This window comes from Vicugna pacos, chromosome 11 (assembly GCF_048564905.1).
Source record: "Vicugna pacos chromosome 11, VicPac4, whole genome shotgun sequence".
Classification (NCBI taxonomy): Eukaryota; Metazoa; Chordata; class Mammalia; order Artiodactyla; family Camelidae; genus Vicugna; species Vicugna pacos.
The window spans coordinates 1065956-1091719 of record NC_132997.1 but is presented as its reverse complement, the minus strand read 5'-3'; the positions used below and the strand labels follow the sequence as shown (position 1 = coordinate 1091719).

Genomic DNA, 25764 nt, shown 5'->3' with positions numbered 1-25764 from the left:
TTTAGGTGTAAATGTCAGAATTCTCTCCACACCCCATCCTAGACCTTTAATCCCTTACACTACCACTCACTATGTTATTTTCCTATTACCACTGTAACAAATTCCCATAAGCTTAATAGCTTAAACCAGCACAGACTTATTAGCTTATGGCTGTGGATGTCAGAGATCCAACACAGTTCTCATTGGGATAAATTCAAGATACCAGCAGGGTTCCTTCCTTCTAGAGGGTCTAGAAGAGAATGTTTCCTTTTTTTTTTCCAGTTTACAGAGGTCACCCACCTTCCTTAGCTTGTGCCCCTCAACTTCCTCCATTTTCATGGTCAGCAGCCTTTCTGAACATTGCTCCATCGCTACACCTCCCTCTGATTTTAAACTCAGCTGGGAAATATCCTCCAATTTAAGGACCCCTGTGATTACATTCAGCCCACCTGGACAATCCAGACTACTCACCCTATTGTCTCATCTCAGGATCCCCTTGTCCCATCCCACTCAGGCAGTATGTATGTGGCTGTGACATTCACCTTGTGTAACATTTCCTCATGAGCAATTTATGGTTCAAGGCACTTATAAGTGACTTTTTGTTTTTCTTCCTTATCCTTTCTACATTCAGTTTGTCTGGTGAGATTATATGAATCCATTTTATTTTTGCCCCTGCACTAATCTATAATAATGTATCATGGGTTTAAAGGCTAACTAATAGACAATTTAGGAGACAGAAATCCTCTAAGATTTTTAATCCTAAAATATCTGTCATCCCTTTTGCCATGTACAGTAACATGTCACAGGTGGCTACCCTGTGGCCGGGGAGGGACATGATTCTGCCATCACACTCCCCTCATTCTCACCAATGTGCTGATCAACTAACCAAGGATCTATGCTCTCCAATTCACTCACTTCCTCCTCCTTTCCATTGACTATCCTGTTCCCACCGCTTCCTTCATTCACCACATCAGGATTTCATGACCACATTCTCCCCTAAATGAAATGGGTATCTTGCATCTAATGTCTGACAGCTGTTCTTATTGTATATGCACACACTGACCTACACATAATCCCGTCCATCTCTTTATTTTCCTAGAATCTTCCAGAAGAATCAGTTCCATGATGATGATGATGATACTGACAATGATGACAGGGGCCTCTCAAGGATTCTGATAAAGAGGGAATCGATAAAGGGAGGGAATCATTGCAAAATTGCCCCAGAAACAGGCTTAAAGGTAAATAACTCTTATAGTGTTTAATGAAATTGACTAATATTTAACTATTTTTAAGACTTTATATCACTGAATTTAAAATTTTAACGGGAATTTTCATTCACCACTAACCAAGATTCAACTCTGGGACCAAAATCTAAGGATTTCTGTCTTCTAAAAATTGTCCACTAGCCTTTTAAACACGTGATCCTTTTAAAAAGTTTAGTGCTGGGCTGAAAATAAGCAGGATTCATATAATCTCACGAGACACAGTGAATGTGGAAAGACTAAGAAATAAAAACAAAAAGCCATTCATAACGTCTTGAACTTTATGTTGCTCACAGGAGAAAATGTTTGCCAATGTGTGTGTCACATCAACATGACGACTGAGTGGGATGGGGAAGCTGATCTTCCTCATCAGTCATTTATGCTGATTTGTTAGATGCCAAAACAGTTTCCTCATTGAAATTGCTTCTAACAAGTATGGAAGAATTTAGGTTCTACCAAAAGCAGGCTAAATATTTTCCCCTGCTTTCAGGTCTCTGGACTGAATGTCCCCACAAGAAGGACATGGTTATGTTTCATAGGGAAGTCTTCCTGAGAAGCAACAGGCTTTTCTAGGGCAGAACTGCAGGGCCCCCCATGGAGGGCTGGAGGAGGTCTAGAGGGGACACTGGAAAAACAGCAGGAGTGAATTCAGATACTGCTGCTCAGGTCGCCAAAGACAGCATTGCTATCTCTAAGGATATGACATTCTCCCAAATTTTCCATGAGTGAAGGAGCCTGTGAACACTAAGCAGGTTGTTAAGACACAGCAGCACATAATTTGCGTGACAACACAATTAGAGTATGATTTGATATTTGGAAAATAACTAGCCCATTGTTCTTTGAAACTGCAGCAGTAGCAATAGAAATAAAAAAGACTGAGCCGTCTTGGAGACAACAATCAATAAACAATTCTAAATCTGCAGAATTCCTTGACAATATTCAAGCAATGAGCTAGATGTGTGCTGCAGATACCTCTTACTGCAGGGCTCACTCCTGCAAAGCATAGAACTAGTTTCTCAGCACACAGAGGGAACCAAGTCAAGATTCCTAATCTTTTGAGATTTACTAAATGGCTGGAAAGGTCAGACAAGTACATACAGGCAAATATGATTAAGTGTAATCAAATAATATCAAATGTGATTTGAGCACAGACGAAAGAGAAATTCCTTTCACCTGGGATCTAGAGAGACTTCTTCAGAAAATGTGGCTTTGGAGACGGCCAAAGACATGGGTGGAATTTTGGCAGAACAGGATGTAAGGAATTTAAAAACTTATTCTATAATTCATATAAAAATTCAAAGGATCCCAAAAATCCAAAACAACTTTGAACAAGAAAAACAAAGTTGGAAGACTTGCACTATCTGATTTTCAAACTTTTTTTATAAAGCTACAGTAATCAGAAATTAGGGTGTTGGTGTAAAACAGGAAAATAGAATAATGGAACACAATAGAATGTTCAGAACTAAACCAAGACTTATACAGACAATTGATTCTCAAAAAGGATGCTGTGGAGAAAGGATCTTTTCAGCATGTAGTGCTGGAACAATTAGATCGTGATACGCAAAAAAAAAAAAAATGAACTTTGATCCACACCTCACAAAATATACAAAATTTACCTCAAAATGGATCATAGATCTTAATAGGAAATCTAAAACTATAAAACAGCTAGGAGAACAAGCATAGGCTTAAGGTTTATGGCCTTGGGTTTGGCAAATTTTTCTTTGCTATGACACCAAAAGTATCATCTATTTTAAAAAGAAACTGATAGAGTGAACTTTATGAACATGAAGACTCTTCAATGCTCTTCTAAACACTGCTAAGCAAATGAAAAGACAAGCCATAGACAGAAGCTATTTGCAGATCATATATCTGATAAAGGTCTCTCTTTGTATCTGATCCAGAATAAAGAGGTCTCAAAATTCAATAATAATTCAAACACCTGAATGAATGAGGCCAGAAAACACACTTCAGTAAAGATATCCAGATGGATAATAAGCATATGAAAAGATGCTGATTAAAGGTGTCATTAGTCATTAGAGAAATGCTTTTAAAAACCACAGTGAGATACTAGTTCACATACATACTAGAATGAATACAGTTAGAAAGACTGACCTTACAAGGTGCTGGCAAGGAAGTAGAGCAACCAGAACTGATACACACCACGAGGAATTTACAATAGTACAACCATTTTGGAAAAGTCTTTAACAGATTCTTTTAAAAAGGTAAACACCTGTGTACCATATAATCCAGACATTCCTCATCTGGTGCTTTAGAAAGGAAAAGCATATGTCCATACAAAGACTTGTAACCAAACATTCACTGCTATTTTATTTATAATAGCACAAGTTGTAAATAACCCATGCATCCATCAAGAAGTAAATGCAGAAAGAAATGATGGTCTATACAAACACTGCTCACAATAAACTCTTCAGTAAAAACTCAGCACTAAACAATACTCTACTATAAGACAAACAAGCTATTAATACAGCAACACAGATGATTCTCAAAATAATTACACTGAATGAAAGAAGTCAGACAACATAGAGTAGATACTGCATGAATCCATTCATATAAGGATCTTGAAAATGCAAACCACTATGTTGTGATAGAAAGCAGATCAATGGTTCCCAGGGGAAGAGACGGGGAGGGAGGGAGGGACAACAAAAGTCAGGAGAGAAGCTTTGTGGGTGATGGGTATGTTCACTGTCTTGAGTGTGGTCATGGTTCCTTGGGGATATACTTACGTCAAAACGTATTAAGCTGTACACTTTAAACGTGTGAAAATTATTTTGCCAAGTATACCTCAAAGCTGTTTTAAGAAAAAAGGCACTTTAGTCCTGATCCACCTCAGCGCCTGATTGGAGTGACATGATCAGTCCCTCACACTGTCTGCCTAACGGGAAGGTAGAAAAGCTCTCACGGAAGATAACATGGATTTTTCATTTGCAATGTCTGCCATGTAATAAAGAATTTCTAGACATGCAACATGTCCAGACTATATGACAGATAACATGAGAATAAGGAGCATTAGACAAAGGATGCAAACCCCAGGTGATGTAGGCATCAGAGTTACCAATAAAGGCTATAAAATACTTTTAATATATTCAAGAAAATAAGGAAATGATGGGAAAATAGATAACAGGGTAGAGACTTTCACCAGAGAAATATACTGGAATGTATTTTTAGGAAAAATCAAACTGATACTCTAGAACTGAAGCTTTCAGCTCTGGAAACAGGTAAACAGAGCTAATTAGGATCCCTTTTAAGTAAAACTTTCAGTAATTCTGGGTAAAATATAACAACAAATTAACACAGAGCTAACTATGGAGAGAGAAGTTCCCTGATGACAATACAAAGAGGACACTTAAAGCCCAGAGTGGTCATCTTGTGAGCTGATGCCACCGCACCCTGGAGGGAAGGGGTTTTCATCTGCACATAAATAGGGATACAATGTCCATGTAGGAAAAAGGGTCCATACCAGATGTAGAAGACTCTTCCTCTATATCTATATAGTCAGAGACAGAGATGTAAAGTGGCAGCAGAGGTCACAGTGACACAGGGCCCTGGGCCAAGGAGTGTGAGCACCTCTGCAAGCTGGGAAAGGTAGGATGACGAATCCCTCCCAAGAGCCTCGGTGTGGAACTTAGCCTTGGCCACTCGTTGGTTTTAGCCCACTGACATTGACTTTGCACTACTGCACCCTAGAACAGTGAGAAGATGAATGTGTATTGCTTTAAGCCACTGAGTCTGTGGTCCTTTGTTACAACAGCAATAGGAAAGGAACTCAGGAACCAATATGAACTTGAACCACAGGCTGCCTGCTGTGCTGGCAGGAAGTCCTTTGTCTCTGATCCTGGGGGAGTGTCCTGTCCTCTGGCAGCATCCACAAACTACCTCATGCTAACTTGGCAGTTTGCAGAGAGTTAAATCTTATCCCTGCACAGTTCTTGATATTTAGTTAATAAAAATGATGGTGTCATCATGGGTATTTTTCCATCTTTTAAATACCCTTCAGTCTTCTAATAAAGCTACTTCTAATTAAGAGACCGTGTAAATAGTTTTCAATCTTCATAATAAATAACTGTGGTTTTATCTGGTTACTTAAATTATGAATAATAATGTTCACATTTGTAAAAGTTATTAAAATCAACATTGTTTAATGAAAATATCATTTCTTTTCGCATGAACATGTATTAACTACAAGAAATGTTCCATGCTTTCTTCTACGATTTACTGTTAGAGCCTTAAAGAATAATATTTTCCTCAAAAGATATTACGGCAAAGGGATTTCTTTTGGTGGAACTGTTCCGGCATCAAATCTGGTGCATGTCTCAGGCCACTGGCAACATAGAGATGATAGAAATTAGGAGGCATTATAAACACAGAATCATTTTTAAAGGAATTAAAAAAACTGGATGTGTGTAAACAAAGAATCAGAGAATATTCTGGTGAAATAAATGTATTTTTCAGCTTAAGCAAGACATGGGGTGAATAAATCTGAAATGAAAAAACCACCCAGAGATTAGCAGCGAGTCATGCACGCAGTGTGAATGATCAAAACCAAGTTGTTTCCAAACCAGTGTGCAGGCTTGATGCCTTCATGAATCAAATCTGTGTGGCACCAGGCCACCTCGAATACATGTTGATGAGGTATTTATAAGCCCTTCACCATCCCAAATCAAAGCCCACGCACGAGCCACAAGACCATCACCTACACATTTGGAAAACACACAACATGGTGAATAGCACTTTTCTTGTTCAGTAGCCGGTGGCAGCGAACTGTGAGCAGACAGAAATACAGGGACACAGAGGCACCTCCCCTCACTCAGCTGTTAAACTTCCGTGCATCCCTGGGGACAGGATTGTCATAAAATGCACCATGGATTGATTCCCCTCCTAGGAAAGGAACCGTAGTGCTGTCATTAGGTTTGAGCAGGGGTGGGTGGAGGATCTCAGAAGAGTTGTTTCAGCACACCAATAGAATTCTTGGCCACCGTGACCACGAAAGACAAGTCCCCTGCCATCCCGGTAGGCACTTGGGCTCCTGACAAAAGCTGGGCTCAGTAAAGGGTTGAGTAGAAGGCACAGACCTGAGGGATGCCACAGCAATAGGCAGGAGGTAGGGCCTGGTTTATACTGCTCTGGGTGTATCCCAGACTCATCCGAATACGAAATCAGAAATTTGAAAAACAGCAGAGCTGGGGTGGATCATCTACTCCAGACTCCTCACCTTACAGTTAAAAGGGTGGCAACCCTGACAGGCAAAGCAACGTGCTAAAGGCAGAGCGTGGAAGTCGCAGGGCCAGATGAAACGCAGCGTGCAACCCCCGTTCAAGGCCGCTGACTCTGACGACGGGGCCAAGGTTTCCAATGAGGAGAATAAGACAGTGTAAATACTTTGTTCCCCCTAAAACCCCAAATGTTTTTTAAAGGCACAAAAACTCACCTTAACTAGATCTCTTCTGAGGGGGCTCTCTTCTGCTTCTTCGTCTTTCTGTCTCCATTTCCCTCTCTCAGACACAAACACATTCAGTTTTGTGAAAGGGGACTTCCTTCCATACAAAGACAGACTTCACATCTTCAGAAAGATACCTGAGAAAGCACGTTTCTCAATTCAAGTCTTTGTGTGAGTTCTGGGCAACTGGCTTATTTTCTAGAACAATCGGTAGTTACAAAATCAGGAAATCATCTTCCACAAAGGCAGAGTTCTGGTCCGTGTTGATAAAGTTGGGGATGTCACATTTCATGAGTCTGTTCGGCTCCTCCTCTGGCCACCTGCTGCATCTGATGGCTTCCTGGAGCCGAATAACACTGTAAAGGGCTATGGTAGGGATACCAGCTTTGGCCTTGTCCAAGTGGTCCACTTCATTGATGTAGCAGTGAAAGAGGGACCTAGATTCGTCATTGCACTGCCAGAGAACACCTTGGGCAGCAGCGGTCTTCCAAAGTCTGACACAAAGCTGTTGAGTCTAAATCTCTTCTCGGGAGACTCTGCATTGCTACAAAGAAAACCAAAATAAAATATCGTTCACAGTGTAGCTCGGTGACCTGAAGAATCATAGTTTTTGCCATCTACTGAGAGTAAATCCCTGCACAGAGCATGCTGACATGCACTGGAATTGAAAGACATCACTTCTGAACACATACAATTAAACCCAAGGCAAAAGTCTAAAGTGAGGGCCCATGGACCATCCTAAAAAGACATCGTTCCCTGAGAATCCTCAATATTGGTGCCTCGCACACCAGTGTTTCTCCGTGGGACACTCAGATCTCTTCATCAGGATTCGTTAAAGTGCTTCTTAAAATGCAGAATTCTGGGGTGCACACCCTCAGAGTCTCCAGAGGTAGCGACTGGTAGTCTGTATTTTCATAGCCACCAGGATAACTAAACATGCTCAGGTTTAGCACCGCAGTCTACATCGGGTCACCTGAGCATCGACAATTCTGTCTCACGGGATGGGGGGTGCCATGTGTGTCAGGGTGCTGTCCTACCCATGTGTCTCCCCTGATTCTCAGAACTGACAGTGCTGCCCCATTGGGCACGAAATACCACCGTTTCACAATGCATACGCAGGGCGCCCGACTGAAAAACAATCAGTGATAGGAGAGGGGACAAAACTCAGCTTCCTGTTACCTTGTTTCACTTACTGTGGGACGAGTGATCAATTCAAGGGTAATAAATCAGTGAATGAGTGAATAACATGACTCGCGTTAGTCCCACGAGTGCCTGGAAGAGCAAGCCTGGGCACATTGAGAACCATAACAGCCCATCTACTTAAATGTCATCCTCCACAGATCTATGTAAAGGTTACTTCCACCCAGGCAGTGACTCCAGAAGGGCAAGAATCATATATGAACACACTCTCAAATCCAGAACAGAACCTGACAACAATTAGGCTCTGGAGTCTGCGTTTAGCGAGTGTGGAATCTCAGTGATTCCAGCTCTTACACCTTGCCTTCCCATCCCACCACACACGATATGGCCCTTATGTCCAGTTCTCCCGGGGCTGGGGCCACGGAACCCATTTATAGGACTGGAAGAATCTGATCATTTAAACCATCCCCCAGATTATCATCAAGAGTCACCTGCATTTCAGGGATCAGTAATCCCAGAAGCTTTGCAGTTCAGGCAGCTGAGGGATTTTTATATCAGCTCTGTCTTCTACTGTGACTGCCTGGGTGACATCAGACAAGGAATTCTGAAAAGCCTGAACTTTTCCTTTCAGGAATAATCTAATTAACAAATCTCGTTGACCACTCAACAAATGTGATGTGAAGATCAATAATTTACACAGGAGTACAACATTCACTAGGTCGTGGATTTAGAATCAGAGGAAAATCATTTTAGAAAGATTGACAGAATGTAGCTTTAATGCGAATTTAAGTATTCTTACCTTTCAGTAAATCATCTTCCCCTACTTATCACTTCACCCAAGTTTAAAAGATGTCTGAGAACAGGGATGAGTGTGCCAGCAATCTGAGACCCAATAACCTAAAATGTCACCTAGGAAAAAGAGGGGAGTAACATATTTTTAAAAAGCATGGTGAGGATGGCGGGGCCATCCCCAACCCCAGACTAAGAAGCTCTGAGTAATAGCTTTCCTGCCTGCCTGGGGCATCAGCTGATGTGAAAATCCACCCAGAAACCTCACTGTCCAGCAGCTCTTCCATAACACAGGCTACACTTTCTCAGAATTAAGAATTGCGTCCAGTAACCACTTCGCTGAAGAATAAAGACAAAGGAGAACAAGAGAGTTCTGCCCCTCCCAAGGGAGAGCCCAGACCTCGGGCTGCATGCACTGTGCCCACCTCCCTGGAGAAGAATAAACTGGGGAAGGGCGTTCTGCGAAACTGCGGCAGCAAAGGTTGAGATGGGAACAAATTGACCAGCTGGCCAGGGACAGCCCCCTCCGTCGCTGCCTTGGCGGCTGCCTCAGCCCTCTCAGCCCATCCTGCCCACCTCCGGTGGCTAAGCTGTCAGAGAAATTGCTTTGCGACCTGGAGCAACAGAGGCTGCCCTCAGGCCAATCTGCGGAAAAGATGGGAGCTAAACCCCCAGCTCCCGAGCGGCAGGCTCCATACCCCCGCCAACACCCCGACGCCCCCGCACCCTACCGCAACCCCGGGGAAATATGACCCGAAGAAGTGTGACCTGGGAACGAGGGGCAGCAGAGGCCGCCCCCACGTCAGGCCTGCAGAGAGATTGGAGCTTATCCTCCAGCTCTCCAGGGGCAGCCCCTGTCCTCTCCACCTCCTGATCTCACCGCGCCCACCTTCCAGGAGCAATCAGACCAGGTGTGGGGTGTCAGGCGAATCTTGCGCCAGAGAGGACGTCCCCAGGCCAGGTCAGGGGAGAGGAGAAGAAGTGGCCCCATTAGGCGGGGCAGCCGGCCGTCGCAACTGCCTCTGCCCCTCGACCACATCGGGCCCGTCTCCCAGGAGCAAGCTGACCTGGAGACGGGCATCCGGCTTCTTGGGCAGCAGAGGACGCCCCCAGGATTGGTCACGGGGAAGAGGAGAGCAAATTGACAGGCTCCGCGCTGCAGGTCTTCTACCCCCGCCATCGCCACCCCCGCACCTTAAAGGCACCGCCCAGGGCGCCCCTCCCCCAGCAGGCTGAGTGGGACAGGTGCGTCTGGTGACCTGGGGCAGGAGAGGCCACTCCCACACCAGGCCATCGGGGAGACGGGAGCCAATCCACCAGCTCCCCAAGGCAGCCCCTACCCCCGCAGCAGCCACCACTCTTGCCCATGACCTCACAGTGGCCTTCTCTAGGGAGCAGGCTGACCTGGAGTTGGACGTCCGACGAACTTGGGACAACAGGGACCGCCCCCAGGGCAAATCATGGGGGGAAGTGGGAGCAAATGGACAAGTTCCATGGGAAAACCTGCCGCTGCTGCCACCACCCCCAAAGTACCAAGTCCAACTCCCGGGGTCAGGCCGACTAGGATACACGCGTCTCATAACACAGGGCAACAGCGACCGCCCCCAGGACAAGACGCGGGGAAGATGGGAGCAAATGGTCCGCTCCCCCGCTGCAGGCCCCCGACCACCGCCACCCCTGCACCCTGACTACCCTGCCTCCCGCCCCCAGCAGGCAAAGTGGGACAGGGGTGTCCCGGGACCTGGAGCAGCAGAGGCCGCCTTCAGGCCACGCGGTGCAGACATGGAGCTAATCCACAATCTCCTCCGGGGCAGCCTCCCTATGCCTGCAGCCACCACCTTACCAGCCCCCTGACCGCACCGCACCCATCTCCCAGGAGCAAGCTCACCTGGAGTCGGACCTCAGGCAAATCTCCGGCGGCAGACGTCGCCCCCAAGCCAGGCCGTGGGGGAGAGAAGAAATGGAGCAACTTCCTGGAACACATCCCCTGCCCCTGCCGCCTCCGCCGCCGCCTCCCAGGAGCAAGTTCATCTGGAGACCCGCGTCCCGCCTCTAGGGCAGCAGAAGCCGCCCCTGGCTCCGCCTCCGGGGAGAGCGGAGCGAATTGATCGGCTCCCCCGCGGCAGCCTCCCTCCCCCCGTGGGTCCCGTACCTTAACGGCCCCGCCCCCACTCCGCACTCAGCAAGCTGAGTGGGACAGGAGTGTCCGGCGACCTGGGGAAGAAGAGGCCGCTCCCAGGCCCAGCAGCCGGGACAAGGCAGCTATTCCACCCGTTCACCATGGGTAGACCCGCTCCGCCCCTCTGCCGCTGCCACCGCCCTCTGACCTAACCGCCCCACCTACCAGGAGCAAGCTTACCTGGAGTGCAACATCTGGCGAATCTCCGGCGGCCAAGCCCCACCCCAGGCCAGGCTGCAGGGAAGAGAAGATATCGATCGGCTTGCCCGGGCAGCCTCCCAACCGCCACCGCCGCCGCCGCCGCCCAAAAGCATTGCAATAGCCTACCGGGGTCAGGCTGACTGCAAGGATGTGCACTTGCCTTCTTATCCTGGCCAGGTCCCTGAGCACCTCCCTGCATCCCTACACTCCCTGCACCTCTGCACCCCTGCTACTCTCTGCAATTCTGCATCCCTCCACCCCCACATCCCCTGAAATGCCTGCGCCCTCCACAGCCCCTGCACCCCTGTCACCAGTTACACTTTTGCGCTGCTTACACTCCTGCACCCCTGCATGTCCCACACACCACCTCTTGGGCCTTTGGCAGAGTCTCTGCTGTTAGACCAATGCACAGTGACTCACTCTTTGCCAGTATATGATGCATCAGTGGACGTCAGGGGTTGCCTGCAGGAAGGTACATGTTCCCGGTCACTAGCCTGGGCCACTAGGGTGATCTCTGTGAGGTCACCCAGGACGGGTTCAGAGATGCTGTTCTCTGGGAAGAGAGGAGTTGAAACCGGTCTTGAGGGCAGAGCTGTGCTCACCAGGCCGTCCACGCTTCATGTTTTACACAGGGCTTCGGAGAAGTGAAATGGATCCGGCCAAGTAATACCGGCCTGCTGTGAGCCCACCTCAGTCCTGGGCTCTGAGTCAGACCGACTGGCTCCCTCAATCAGGGCCCAGTTTGGGCACCTGAATGGTCCCTTTGAGGCATCCCAACAGTTCTCAGGATGAAGTCTGGCTGCTTCCACCCCATGGCCCTCCCTCCTACTGTGCTGGCCTCAGGAAGGTTCCTTATATGGGGAAGAAGGCAGCCCACACCCTACCCCACCCCTCACCTTTCTCTAACCCAGGCTGGTGCTCTCTCTGCCCGTCAGAGTCTGGGAAGCCATCCCTCTTCAGTTATGTCCCTTCTGAGATGGACTTGCTTCCACTCAATTCTAGGCGAGGATGCACCATGGAATGAACTGGGTAAGAGAACCAAAATAAATAATTTCTTCTGTGAGGTTGTCTGTTTATCTACTGGGGCTGGGCTGTGTGTAGTTTGCTACAGCTATTGGTGTGAGAGGCTAAAACAGCCTGTGTGTCCTTGTTTTCATCTCCCCGCTGTCTTTGGGTTTTCCCTAGACACTCCTGAGACATTTACTTCTGTTAGTATTATTCCTGTTATTACACACGGGCCCTACTGACATGGAGGTAAGGTGTTGGGGGAGCGGGACAGAGCAGGGCATCTGCAGTCCTGTGATTAGTTCTCATTGAGCCTGTGCCCTGAGCTGTGACCTCCACAAGTGTGTCTCTTTCCCCCCACCCCAATTTGGGTGACACAGAAGGGATTTCCCTTCTCCCAGGTTGGTTAGGCTCTGGTAAAATAATTTCTCATTAAAAAAGCAAACAAAAAACAACTTCCCCCAATGAAACAGAATGTTCTGGGTGTATTTCAATACAGTTATTTTCTCCTCTCCAGGCAGGAAGCATGAGGAGTTATCCTCTGGCCTTCATTCTGAGAACAGGACACGGTCCTGGATGTAAAATACATGAAAAAGAGCATGGGGCCCCTCTGACTGGCCCCCTGGAGTTGTCACACTCTGATTTCCCCACACTGAGCCTCCTGCTGGCCTCAGGGACCTGTTAAATCTGCCTGCCCCCGGGGTTCTTACAAAAGCAGGTTCTGCCTTGGGAGCTGTGACTCTCCAAGCCTGCCCGCTGTTCCCTTTGCAACCTCTCTGGGTTGGAAGCAGCTTTCCCCCTCAGTCTTCTGGGATCTAAGAAGAGCAGTGGGTTTGCAGCTCCCTCAGATTTGGTGTTATTTTCAGGACAGGAGGAAGAACTTCTGAGCTCCACACGAGCTGGACCAGAGGCTGGAATCCTCCCTTCCTCTGCCACCGTGCAATCAGTGGCTGTGGTTCTAGCCGAGTTTCTGAAGATGTGGACTTAAACACACATATCCCAGCCCTCACAGGAGCACACAGTCCCATAAATCCCCCTAGTTTCCACTGGTAACTATGGAGCCGATGTGGACACGGGTTTCGGGACCACAGAGGCCTGACTGCACGACTTGCTCCGTGGCCTATTTACGTGGTTGCTCCGGGCCTTGTCTGAAGTGGCTTGTTTACCACACCTGGTACGTGGGAAACACAAAATAAGTACTAGAACCTTCACTTTTTCTCCCTCCAGGGCCTTCAAACATAGAAAGTAATAAGTGAACTCAGACAGCCTAGTCACCACAATGAGGTCCGTCCAGCCCGGCTCTCCTGAGTGATGGGCACTGACTTGCACCTTATCTCGGAACAGTAGGGGAACTGCCTTCCTCTAACTGGGCCTCTCCCCACACCAGGCACGCCCGCAGCTCAGACGGGGCCAGCTCCCCCACTGAGGTGTGTGCTGGTGGCTTCAGTGTGACCTGGCCCTGCCGGGACATGAACCTGCAGTGAGTGAGGTGGAGGGTCGGGTGGAGGGGGGTCCCTTCTGGGGTGGCAGGGGGCCCGGTAGCACCCCTTCCAGCCTGGTGCCTGGGGCTCCCTAACACCTCCTACAGCTCCTGGGTTGGCTCCGGTCCTGGCCACTCCACACACCCTCCCAGTATCTTTTCATTATGTCCCTTTTCTGCTTTTATCAGCGAGAAGTGGCTTCTGTTGCTTGTTCAGTGAAACAGTACATCGGGAAACCAGACTACTTCTAACATCAGTAAAATACCAACCTCGGTCAGCTCGCCGGGCAGACCGTGCAGCACAAAGGCCTGAACAGGGCTGTGCGAACGGCTTACGTGAAGGGTCCTCAGCATCTGTCTTCAGAGATACAGAAGCTGATGGTTCAGGTAAAACCTCAGGGTGGGATTGAGGAATCCAAAGCTGGTTGGTTTCAAAGGCTAATTGGTCAGACCAGACCCCTGAGCTGTGGTCAGAAGCCTGGCTCACCGTCACGCAGACTCAGCGCCCTAAGTGCCGGGTGGGGCCGGTGCTGTTCCCTTTGTAGGCTCTCGTTGGGGATTCAGTGTAGCCCCTTAAATACAGCAGAAATTTCAACCCCATTAGCCCCCACCCTGAGTGTTCCATGACACAAATCCCGGGAGTGTTTAATTTTCATCTTTGTTTAGGAGGATGAAGGTGGTTCAAGAGAAGACATAAATTCACACTTAGTGACACAAGGTCACAGCCAGTACTTCCTCCACGGAGAGCTATGTGCTCCCACAGTGGTGGCTGGGGGCTCGGCAGAGACCCTCTGCTGGTCCCAGAAGGACTCGCTCCTCTGGCCACAACTCATGGGTTGGACAGCAGATCCAGAGGGTGACAGAGCATCTTTCCTGGGAATTTGGAACTGACACATAGAAATCAAGTTCACTCATCTGGAGTTTGGCGGAGGGGAGGGGCGGTGGTTGGAAATCAAATGAAACCAGAGCATGAGAGACACTTAGAAGTGAAAGAGCGAGAGACAGAGAGACTGAGCTTGTGAGAGCAAATAGTCAGAAAGAAGGCAAACAATCAGGGGACAGAGGAATTCCAGCTCCTGACTGTCTAGTCTGTCCCAGCCCATCAATGACCCCGTGAGATGTTTAATAACATTCCAGTTTTGCAGATTAGGAAACAGGCTGAAAGAGGTGGGGGCTGGGTTTGGGTGCACAGTTAATTCAATTGCCACTGGACCCCACACTTCCCATTGCCTGAAGGCACCCTAATCCTCACTGGGACCCCTGTGGTCCCCTGACAGCCCAGCACCCTGATCAAAGGGACCCTGCGGGAGTGGGAACCCCTCTTGAGTGTGGAGAGTTCCCTGCCCCGAGATGCCATGCATCAGCAAGCTCCCGCTCACCCCAGGTTAACATCAGCCCAGCTGTACAGTCTCCCAACCCGCTTCCCTCCCTGCCAGGCACCCCCAACCTTACCACCGAGTGTACTGCAGGAATTCAGGCACAGGGATGCCCAAATCAACACGAGCCCACCGGCTATAGAAACAGCAGACTCCCAGCCCCGCCTGGGTTGCGAGGGGACAGAAGGTGTCCTCAACTTTCATGTGTCTAAAACAATCTTCTTCAGCTGGAGGTTCTAGAGAAAAATAAAAGGTCCAAAACATAGTTCGGTGAGGAATTCCTCCAAGGACCTGACTCCAGTGTCTACAACCATGTGTACCTACCCCCGGACTTGGGGTGAAGGTGGATTATTGATCAGCACAACCCCTGGTGGCCCAGCTCCTTGGCTTGGCTGCCCAGAGGGGGCTGGGGGAATGGGTAAGGCCAGGGCACTCAGGAAAAGCACAGAGGACCTGACCTCTCCCTTCTGCACTCGTAAACCCTTCCCCAAATCTCAAGGCATTGGACAGAGATCCGCCACAATAATGAGATGCTCCCATCTCTTCACTCACTCCTGTCGGTTCACTTACATGCTGAGCATCCACTGGGTCCCAGGACAAGACACATAGAATGGCTGATGGGACAGGCTTGGTCCTTCCCCCTGGAACCTGTTCAATCTGATCAAAGAATGATCACTCATAAAGAGTTTCTCAAAATTATACAGAGACCAAAGACCAACTGCAGAGTGAACCAAATTTAAAAATATATATGAAGATCCCCCAGTCTCCCCGCCTAAGGTTAACAGCATAAAGCAAAAAATTCTTGCCTTTAATCACCAGGGAAGTTGTCACCCCCTCTCAGGTGGAAAGGAGAGTTATTCTTTGAGCACGTCACAGAAGTGCTCCATCGGATTGGACCAGGGCATCTACATTCATTCAGCAAATGTGTATAAGCTCCTACTACATACGGGAATCTCCTAACTAGACCATTCCCAAGGCTCTCGGGCTTTATCAGTCAACAAAATAGACATGACTCCCCATCACTGGGGGCTCAGAATTTTAGCAGAGGAAACAGGCAGCATGTTGGGGTAGCAAGAGTTTGGATAAATTTTTAAAAAATAGTGATATGAGCAAACTCGGGTGATGGCGGTGGGGTGGGAGGCAGGCAGGAGAGAATAAGGCAATCCTGGCAGATCTCACGGAGTAATGAACTTGAAGCAGAATAGATCCGGAGGAAGAAGGAAGAGCCGGAGCCAGAGGCCCCCAGAGTGAGGGGGAGAGTGTGGGCAGAGAGGCAGAGCACGCCGGGTCCTGAGGCCTTTGTGACGACTTTGGCTCCTAATGACATGGTGACCCGTTTAGTGAGTTTTGAGGGGAGGGGTGATGTAGTCCAACTTATGCTTTTGTGTTTGTGTTTTTTGGGGGGAAGTAATTTATTTATTTTAATGAATGTGCTGGTGATTGAACCCAGGATCTCAAGCATGCTAAGCATGCGCCCTACCACTGAGCAACACCCACCACCCCCAATGTATGTTTTTACAGGCTCCCTCTGACTCTGTGTGGATGAGAGATTGTAGGAAAGCAAAGATGGGAACAGAAGGCTATTGGTATCCAGGAAAGGCTGAAGGTGGCTCTTAGGAGGGCGGGGAGCAGAGAGCAGGTATTTAATTAAGACAGAATATCCAGAATTTTCTAACAAGATGGATTTGCTGTCTGTGAGTGTAAAAGAAAGAGAGAGAAAGGACATGGTTCCAACATCTGGGCCTGGACAATGGGAGGGATGTCCTCTCCGGATGGGAAAGGGGATGGGAAAAGGTGGGGCTGAGCAGGTGGAAAGGGGCTGGTATCAGCTCAGTTCTTCAATGTCATGGTTAAGGGGTGTGTTACATATTGCCACAGAAGTGCCTAATAGGTAGAGGAATCTGTTTTCTTTTTCTTTTTAACATTTAAAAAATATAATTAAACATATTAATTGTATTATGTGAATGATTTGGGAATTTTGTTTCATGCCAAGTTATATGTTATATATAGCCAAATGGAGCATATATCAAAAAGGGGAGAAATGAGGGCTTTCACATAAACTGACTGTCCGTAACGTAGGTAAAATTTCAATAAAACCAGTCTTCAGGGCAAAAACCTCATCTCGGTGTTACATAAAAATAAATGAAAAACGACTATGTTGATGTACCATTATTTCATGTTACATAATAGCCCCAAACTAACAGTGTTTAACTATGAGGCTTGTAGAAATACTATTCGCTTTATTCACATAAATACAGAAGTGCAGAAATATTCTAAGGTAGAATTAGCATCTTAGTGGAAATAATACATATTTGAGCATTTTACATGATATATATGTACTGATTCAAAATTTGGAAAAGTAATTTCATAGTAGAACATATGTATGAATGTGAAAGCAAGGTGGATGAAAGGAAAAGAATGTGATGTGAGTCTCAGGGATAAAGGCTCAGATGGAAAGGGGAAATCAGGGAATTTTGGAGAAATCGAGAAATTGATGGCATGCCAATTTCCAAGGCTGGGTTGCTTCCACCAAAGGAATAGCAGAGAGAGAGAGGAGAGGCCCAGGAACCCACCCTGGTTAACACCCACAGTATATGTTTGGAAAAAACAGGAGACATTGGCAAAGGACCAGCCAGCAGGCCAAAAGCAGAAACAGACAGAGAGATGGGCTGGAGGTTGAGTGAAGCAGGAACACGGGGTAGGAGGGATGGAAGAACTGGGTCAAATGCTGCCGAGGGGCCAAGCATGATGAGGAGTCAAAATTGACCACTATATTTAGCAACATGGGGTCACTGATGGCCTTGACAGGGCAGTTTCCATAGAGCGAGGGATCAGGCGAAAAGCCAGAATGGGTGTAAAAGGGGATGGCTCAAGAGAAGATGCAGACAGTGAGTTTAAACAACTCCTTAAAGATTTGCTGCAAAGACACAGGGTGGCAATTGGTGGGGGTGAATTAGGGTCAAGGAGTGCTGTTGGTTTAAGAGGATGGACGTTTATATACTGATGGTGCCAACTAGCAGGAGAACAAAATAGATGAGGCAGTGAAAGAGAGGATGGTTTTGGGAGTGACAACCCAGAGAAGATGGGAGGGATGGGGCCTCGGGGACTTTTGGAGGAACTGGCTTTCGATGCCACTTTTAATAAGCGGTGGGGCACCGAGAGTGAGGTCACAGACATCAGAAGGCGAGCGGATGTGCTGGGAGTTGCTTGTGAAATTTCTCTTCTGTTGGCTTGTTTGCTTGTTCAAAGTAGAAAACTAACCTTACCAGCTGAGGAACAAGGAGGAAGAAAGAGTTACTGGAGCCATGAGCAGAAGATAAGAAAGAGCCTTCCAGGGAGAATGGGACAGTAAAAAGGGCAGGGGGAGGCGGGGGAGTGCGCTCCCAGAAAGTTACATTTTCTCTTTGACGTCCCCAAATGTGTGATGTGTTATTACCCTTCCTGCTGTCTACAAAATAAAAATTAATTATGGTTCAGAGGAAATGCTATTTCATTCTAAGAGGCTGCCTGTTTCTCAGGAATGGTCATCTTAAACTGCAAATATTACAAACAATGTTGAAAAGATGAACCTGTGTACCTAAAATCCCCTATTTTCTATTAATCTGTTTACTACTTAGTTCCCCTATCAATAACACATAACAAATACTGCCATGATGGAGGTACATCGATGCTTAAAAGGAAATGAGATCTGTATCCTTTTGCTAAATTCCATGGCTTCCTTAATATGCAGTTCCACTTGGAATTTAGGAATGTCTGGTATAAGAAGTGAGAAACAGTTTGAGAAAATCCCGACTCAGAATTATACATCACAACCACATCTCACAAGTATATACAGCCGTAAAAAAGTTTAAAAGCAAAACTCCGTAACTACTCTTAAAGACCTTTGCAAACCTGGGCCTGCCAAGATGTTTCCAAACTGGAAAGGAACTCCAATCTCTTGCCTGGTACCGGACCAGAGGCTGGCCAGCCTTTTCTGTAAAAGCGAGAGAGTAAATATGTTCAGTTTTGCAGATCATTTTGTTGTAACCATGCAGGTAGGCAATAAGAAAGCTAAGAGCACTGGGAGATAGGAAACAAACGGGCATGCCCACACTCTCCCTTCCACTCAGGGCAGCTTCTCTGTGGTGGGGAGCTTTGCCACAATCACTTGCTTCTTTTTTCCATTGGTTTCTTTGTTTCCACCTTACTGCTCGAGCTCAGAACTTCAGGTGGGCCTGGTCCTTCAGCATCCATGCAGAGAAGGCTGAGCGGGGTTGGGAACCCCACCTGATGGAGAAGAGAGATTACTGGGAGGGACATTGTGGAGGCCACCATGACACGAGACAATCACACCTTCCGCGGTGAAAGGGAACGAAGACAAGGGAAGGACACAGTAGTGGGACCCCTAGGTCGCCTGCCAGGCTTGTTCTCCCTCCACGGCAACCATGGGGGCCTGGGGGGTGTTGGGCTTCAGCTACGGTGATTAGGATGAAGGGACTCAATATAAAGGACCCTCCAACTCCTCACTAGATTCCAAACGCAGCCCCTGTAATTCCACCCTTTGAGTTTCTGGAACTCTGCTGGAAGAATACATGAGCAGGCCAGAACCAGAGCCCAAGCCAAACATGACAGGGGCTCGTGGGGCTGTAACCCCATGCTCAGTGGTCGGGGACTCCTTGCAAATCTGCAGAAATCCCTGTTCCACCTCATTCCTGGGAGAAACCCCAGATCTCCTCCTGCTCTGTCTGTTCTTCTCTTGAGGCTATTGTCCTGGAGGGATGCTGAGTCCTTGAACCTGGTCCTCCAAACGTACATAAGCAGCCTGTTCAATAAAACAAATTATGCACTTTTTCACATTTGCCAGTTTTTTGATTCCAGAAAGGCTGTGGGACTCATTCTCACAGTCTCCTGTGCCCCCACCACATGGTGGCACTCTGCTCATGTAAACACGATTTCCCACAACTGCACCCTGCCTCCCAGCTTGTCAGAGGGGAGTGTCCCACAAAGACACAGGTGTTTGTGAGGATCCTGTCCCCCAGCAGAAAGCCTGCTCCTGGAGCCACGGACAGGGATCTGGCCTCCTAAGCCGCTCAGCTCTAATTCAAAGCCTAAAGTGGAGGCCCCGAACATTGCTGAATGACTTTCTGAATCACCTGGACTGGAGGGGACTGATTTTCTTTCCAGGAATGGAGGTAGCGCAGCCTCCATTTTCAGGGCTGACCTTGACGATGGATCTAGATCCCCCGACTGCACCGCAGGAAGGAGTGGCCCTTCCATCCCACAGGTTGGAGACCCAACCCAAGGGAGTACTGAAGCAGTGCATTGCTGCCAGGTCCAGCATCCCTGCAGAGTGGCCTCTGCCCTTGAATGACCCCCTTCCCAGGGCCTTTCTTGCCCGGACACCACCACACCCCAGGCTGTGCCAGAGCTCTGGGGCTCTGCGTGTCCAGGGCACACAGGTGGCTCCTGAGCCAGGTGTCCCCTGGGCCTCAAGGGAGAGAGGTCTGCTTCTGCATCAGGGGAAGGTGACCCCACAAGGCTGGCAGGACACTCTCAATATGGACCTCCAGGAGCCCTGGGAGCAGTTTCCCTGCAGGTGTTAAGAGCCATCATCAGGAGGGCAGGGCCCTCTTTGTGCAGACCATCCAGCAGTGCTGGGCCCACGTGCTGACCTCAGAAATCTACATGCCCCCAGGATACCCCAGGCAACCTCACAACTTCGTCACTTGGTGACCTGGGTACCACGAGCTCCTTGGCCATCCCATGAGGGTGGTCCTTGCAGGCATGGTCTCCAGGTTCTCCCGTTGAGAAATCCCCCTGGGTTTCTGTGGTCACAGAGCAGACACCAGAAGATTCTAGTCCTGCAGTGACCCCCACAGCAGTCAGCTCCCCTGTGCATGTCCAGGGACAAATGACAGCAATTTATTGCCAGGTACCGTGATGAACAAGGGGGTGGGATTCCATACTAAGTTCAGGATCCTGGTAACTCACTCTGCACCCCAAAAAGCTTCCATGAGAAATGTGTGTATTGGGATGTCTGTGCCCCTAGAAGAGCTGTTCCTGAGGGTTCCTGGGACCCTCCAGCCCCTCTCAAGGTTCTCAGATCCTGGGTCTAAATTTCTATCTGCCTCTTTTGGTGTACGGCCACCTGTGTCTCGTGGTCATGGGTCACTTTATTGCATGACTTGGCATGTTCTTAGTGCTCGTCCTCCACCCCTGCACTAGACTCCCAAGATGTTCCCACTGACCCTTGGCTCCCTGGGTGGCTCAGGGGGCCCTAAGTCTGCACCCTTCACTCTCCTCCTCTACCCCCACCTCTGGGGCCACCCCTAGGTGGACTTGGAGGTGTTTGTAAATGCGTCTTACACAAGGACATGTCTGGACAAAGCAGGACCCCACCCCCGGAAAACTCACCTGCTCCCTTCTCAGAAGAGGACCCCACAGCCCCACATTGCCTCCCAGGGGTCTACTCAGGACACAGTCCCCCAGTTCTGGGCAAGGGGTCTCCCTGGAATCCTTGCTTCCAGGAAGAGTCTCTCTGTCCTTCTTCAGAGTTTAGAGGTGTTCCCATGTCCCTGACCACCAAGATGCCCAGCACAGTCCCTTCAGTGACCTGGAGAGACAAGTAACTTATGTGGCCACAGGTCTCACAGGACACACCTGCTGGGACCCCAGGCTAAAGGGCTGTCCTTCTGCCTTCTCAGGTGTGGCTCCCGTGGTAACTTTTTGCAGGGGGCCCAAACGGGGAGTGTGGCCCAAAGCAGTTCATGGGGCTCTCTGGGCAGGGAAGACTTGGGCCAGGTGGCCTTGCCTGGTTTCCCTGCTGGGCCACTCTGAAAACCCCCGCTCCTCTGGCTGTGGCTGGAGGCCCCTCAAACCTCAGGGCGGGGCTCTTTCTCTCAGCCTCCACTGACTCCAAAGCCACGCTGGTGCTGGCGAGGGGAAAGAGCTTTCTTGCCTTCTTTTGGCCAAGTTGCCACAGGTGGATGCTGCGGGGAGCTGGAGAGAGAGGTAGCACTTGCTCAGATGTGAGTGGTTAAGCAATTTGACACCCTGTCAACTAGCCTTAAACATTGGAATGAGGTCTTTCCCGGTAAAGCTGGAAGTTACTTTCAGTAACTTGTCTAAAGATTTCTTTTTTTTTTTTCCACTTAAAGACTGATAAAACCTCTCCCAGGTCATTCCTGGTATGGACCATTATCCAGGGATCAATCAGGAAATGCAGGAGGAGAGGGGTGGGGGTGGGGGAGAGGGGAGGTTAGATCAGAGCCCACGGAGAGGAGATGCCCCTCCCAGGAGCCTCACACTGGGCAGTGGCTTCTGGCATCCAGCTCTCCTGTTCTCAGGCCCATTCCATCTGCGGGGTTTTCCAAAAACATAATGGTGGAAGGGCCATGGAGGACACCTAGAACTTCCAGAATAGACAGGGGGAGCAGAGTTACCATGCTGGCCCTGGGTTTGGAGACAGACCTGCAGTGGAGACCACAGGCTTCTGAGAAGCCAGTTTCGAAATAAAGGCAGTATGCACTGGAATACCCGGCTCGAGAGAGTGCTTCATCATAGACATGTAATTTACATAGTTCTCACCACTAAAATCTGTGTTCCCAACACGCTACATGAATGACGGCTTCAACACACATTCATTTCTGAGATGTGAAAAAGTGTAGAGCCGCTCTTTCATCCTGCATAATGGGCATGGCTACACTTAAGAACACTTACCAAGATTTCTCAGCAAGAGCCAATTTCGAAATAAAGGCAGTTTGTGCAGGAAAACCCTGTTGGAGTGAGGGCTTCCCCATACACATGTAAGTTATAGAGTTCCCCTCACCATGAAACGCTGTTCCCAACATTTTACATGCATGAAGGCTTCGACACACATTCAGTTCTAAGCTGTTAGCATGTGGAGAGCCGCTCTTTCATTCAGCACAAAAGGCATGGTTACACCCAGGAAGATTTACCCAGATTTCTCAGCTGCTTCCTTCAGCCAGATTCAAAATAAAGGCAGTTTGTGCTGGGAAAGCCTGTTGGAGCGTGTTCAGAGCTGTTTCGGGCTCTGTCCCAGCTGGAGGGTGCAAAGCCCAACCTCCAGAAAGAGGGACCAGGACCCCACCCGCCAGGTGGTGTTGCCTTTGTAGGGGAACAGTGATCTTTGGGTAAGATATATTGCGGCTCTCTCTAAAAACTGCTTTGACTTAAGTTTGCATCCTAGTCACCAGTTCCAGGACAACAGAAAAGGCATACCCTACATCCCTTTGCACTCAACTCTTCCCAAAAGAGCAAATATTTGTCCATGAAAATACCAGCTGCTCTTCTAAGGCCCACTAAATACCCAGCAGTGTGGGCGGTGCACTCTTGATCAGGGACAGGTGGAGAGGGAACAGCGGTCCTCCAGCAGGCTTGGCCTGGTGTGGCAGCTGCGCTGTGGGTGCGTGGTGGGGAGGGAATGCAGGGAATCCTGTTTGAGGGGCCTCTGTGCACGCCTGCATTATAGTCTGAGGTTTCATACAAAGGCTCCAGGCATCCTAACTGGTCAGATACAGCCCCCACCCTTGGGCTGGAACCACCAGGAGATAAGTACCTGTAACAGGGACGGTGCCTGGTGTGGGGAGAGGTCATGGGACACTCTGGGGGCAGGGGCGGTGGTGCTGGGGAAGGCAGGGGATGCAGTGAAGGGTGGAGGGAGCAGGGTCCTTTGCTTGGGGGTGCGAGTTCTTTGGGAGACCACAGGGAATGGCACACATCATCCCCACCCTATACCCCAAATTCCTAGCCCCGCCAACACAGGGGCTGCTCTGCACCCTCTCAACGTGGCTCTCCTGTAAGACCGCACCCAACCAGGCATCTGGCACCCTGCCCTACCTCCCCTCTTGGGACAGATCCCGTCTTCTTGGAAACTGCCTAGCAGCGCGTATTCAAGGCCGGCAGCCGGCCTGGCGGATCTGCACTTCAGGTGCCCTACCTGGCCAGCCGTGCCTGCCTGGGCTCAGTCCTCTATCTTGCCCACCAGTAGCCTGGGTCCACTTCCGGTGCAAGCGGAGGCCGCGGAGCCCAGGCTGAGCCCCGCACACAGACAGGTGAGGGTGCCCCCGCCCCGCTGCCCCGCCGCCCCGCCCACTGTTGGCAGCATTGCCCCAGCCTCCGGCCGGTGCCACCTGCAGCTGAGGACCTCCGCGCGGCCCCGCCCGCCCCGGCCCCACCCAGCTGCCCCATAAGCCTCCCCCCACCCCCGTCCTGGCCGCGCCCTTGCTCCCATTGGCTCCGAAAGTTCTGCTCTCGCACGTCTAGCCTCGGGAGGACGCAGACGCAAGCGCTAGGGGAGGGCCCCGCGGCGTTGCCATGGATACAGACGCAGCGCTCCTCGCGGGCCGGCGTGCGCTTCTGGGGCAGGCAGCGGGCTCCGGAAGTGTGCAGCTGCCCGGGACCATGGCGGTGTTTGCTGCTGGGGATGGCGGCTTGCTTGGCCGGGCCACTAGTTCTGGCCGCGTCAGTCGGCGGCCGACATCCTTTCTGGGGCGGCGTCTCACAGACGGTAAACGTACGGCAGCGCCGTTGGCGGGGCCAGTGGACATGGACCGGGGTGGGATCCGGGTTGGTGTGGCGGCCGGGGAGGGCTGTGGTGCCGGGGAGCGGGTTGGGGCGGGGGGGACAGGGCTGGGGCACAGCCTCCGGCTTTCCTCCCCCTCGGGCTCTGGGGCTTGGACCGCGAGTCCGGGTAGCCCTGCGTGGCCGCGGCCTCCCAGAACCCCTGGGAAGGGCAGGTGGAGGACCCGTCTTTTATGAAGCGGGGCCTTACCCGCGTTTTGAAGAGCCCCAGAATCAGATGTTGGAATAGGGTGGTTTATCAGCCTTGTATATCAGCAGGGAAATTTCAGTTCCATCCAGATGTTGGCTCCTTCGCTAAAACTCAGGAATAAGACAAGGGTCAGTGTCAATTAGCAGTTATCTAGGGCTTGACTCAAAATAGACTGTGCGGGGTGTAGAGATGGTAGATGGGCCCTCCCTTTCAAGGTTGGTAGTCTTCTGGGATTAGAGGCCTCAGTTGAGGATTACATTCTCATCTGCAGTAATGGAGGTTGTGGGAAACATTAACACAGAGAAGGGAGTGGTGTTGCTGCGGTAACTCATTAAAGAAGCCAGGACACTTGCCTGGCTCTTGTGTAGGAGAGTCTCGCCTAGGGTAGGGCAGCAGTTATCAAAGTGAGTCCGAGGCCCCTGAGATGCAAGACTATTTTCGTAGGAACGCCGGGAAGTCACCTGCCTTTTGCACACTCTTGCACTCCCGAGTTTCCTGTGGGGTTTTCCAGGGAAAACCTAGTCTGTGATATCACAAAACAGGTAATGTAGAGGCAGATAGAATTAAGCTCTCACCAGTCCAAAAGAGATTCTCAGAAATTAAAATCACTGCTATTCCTCTCATTAATGATTTTTGTTTAGAAAAATATACTTATTTTTTGCTTAAGAGTATTAATGGTATCATGTAGTAGGTTGTTATTATTTTTAAGTGAACTCATAAGCATTTTTTAAAGTTCTTATTTAACTTCTAACACAGGAACTATTGATAGATTTAACCCACATAAACAGCAGCCTTTTGAAGTCCTCAGTATTTAAGAGTGTACAGGGGTCTTTAGGCCAAGAAGTTTGAGATCCCCTGGAGAACGGGTGCTCAGGTACTAGTCAGGTGCTTAGCGTTGATAGACAGATGCCAAGATGTCTTCTGCATGTGCTCCCGGACTCGAAATAATTGGCCACACAGAGATCGGTGGGCAGTGCCTCCACTATACAAACCAGAAGCTGCTGAACGTGTCTTGAGTCTAGGCCATGTGCTGTGCAGAGATTCCCATTGTATCCGTTCTATCTAAGCCGGGATTCCTGTGCAGAGACCTGGCTCTGAAGACCCGCTCTCCTTTGCTCCCTGCCAG

The 25764-nt window shown here is 49.4% G+C and overlaps 2 long non-coding RNA genes across 2 annotated transcripts; both read right to left on the bottom strand.

Annotated features, from left to right (window-relative positions):
- Positions 1-1082: 1082 nt before the first annotated feature.
- Positions 1083-6811, bottom strand: LOC140699610 (uncharacterized). Its single transcript, XR_012077822.1, has 3 exons — positions 6688-6811; positions 6472-6587; positions 1083-1151 (listed from the first exon to the last, which is right to left on the bottom strand). It is a non-coding gene; the product is annotated as an uncharacterized lncRNA (long non-coding RNA).
- Positions 6812-6965: 154 nt separating this feature from the next.
- Positions 6966-21460, bottom strand: LOC140699579 (uncharacterized). Its single transcript, XR_012077782.1, has 13 exons — positions 21260-21460; positions 19551-19667; positions 18958-19132; positions 18748-18839; positions 15437-15523; positions 14943-15102; positions 13761-13848; positions 11902-12030; positions 11426-11558; positions 10985-11038; positions 10514-10708; positions 8636-8745; positions 6966-7240 (listed from the first exon to the last, which is right to left on the bottom strand). It is a non-coding gene; the product is annotated as an uncharacterized lncRNA (long non-coding RNA).
- Positions 21461-25764: the final 4304 nt, after the last annotated feature.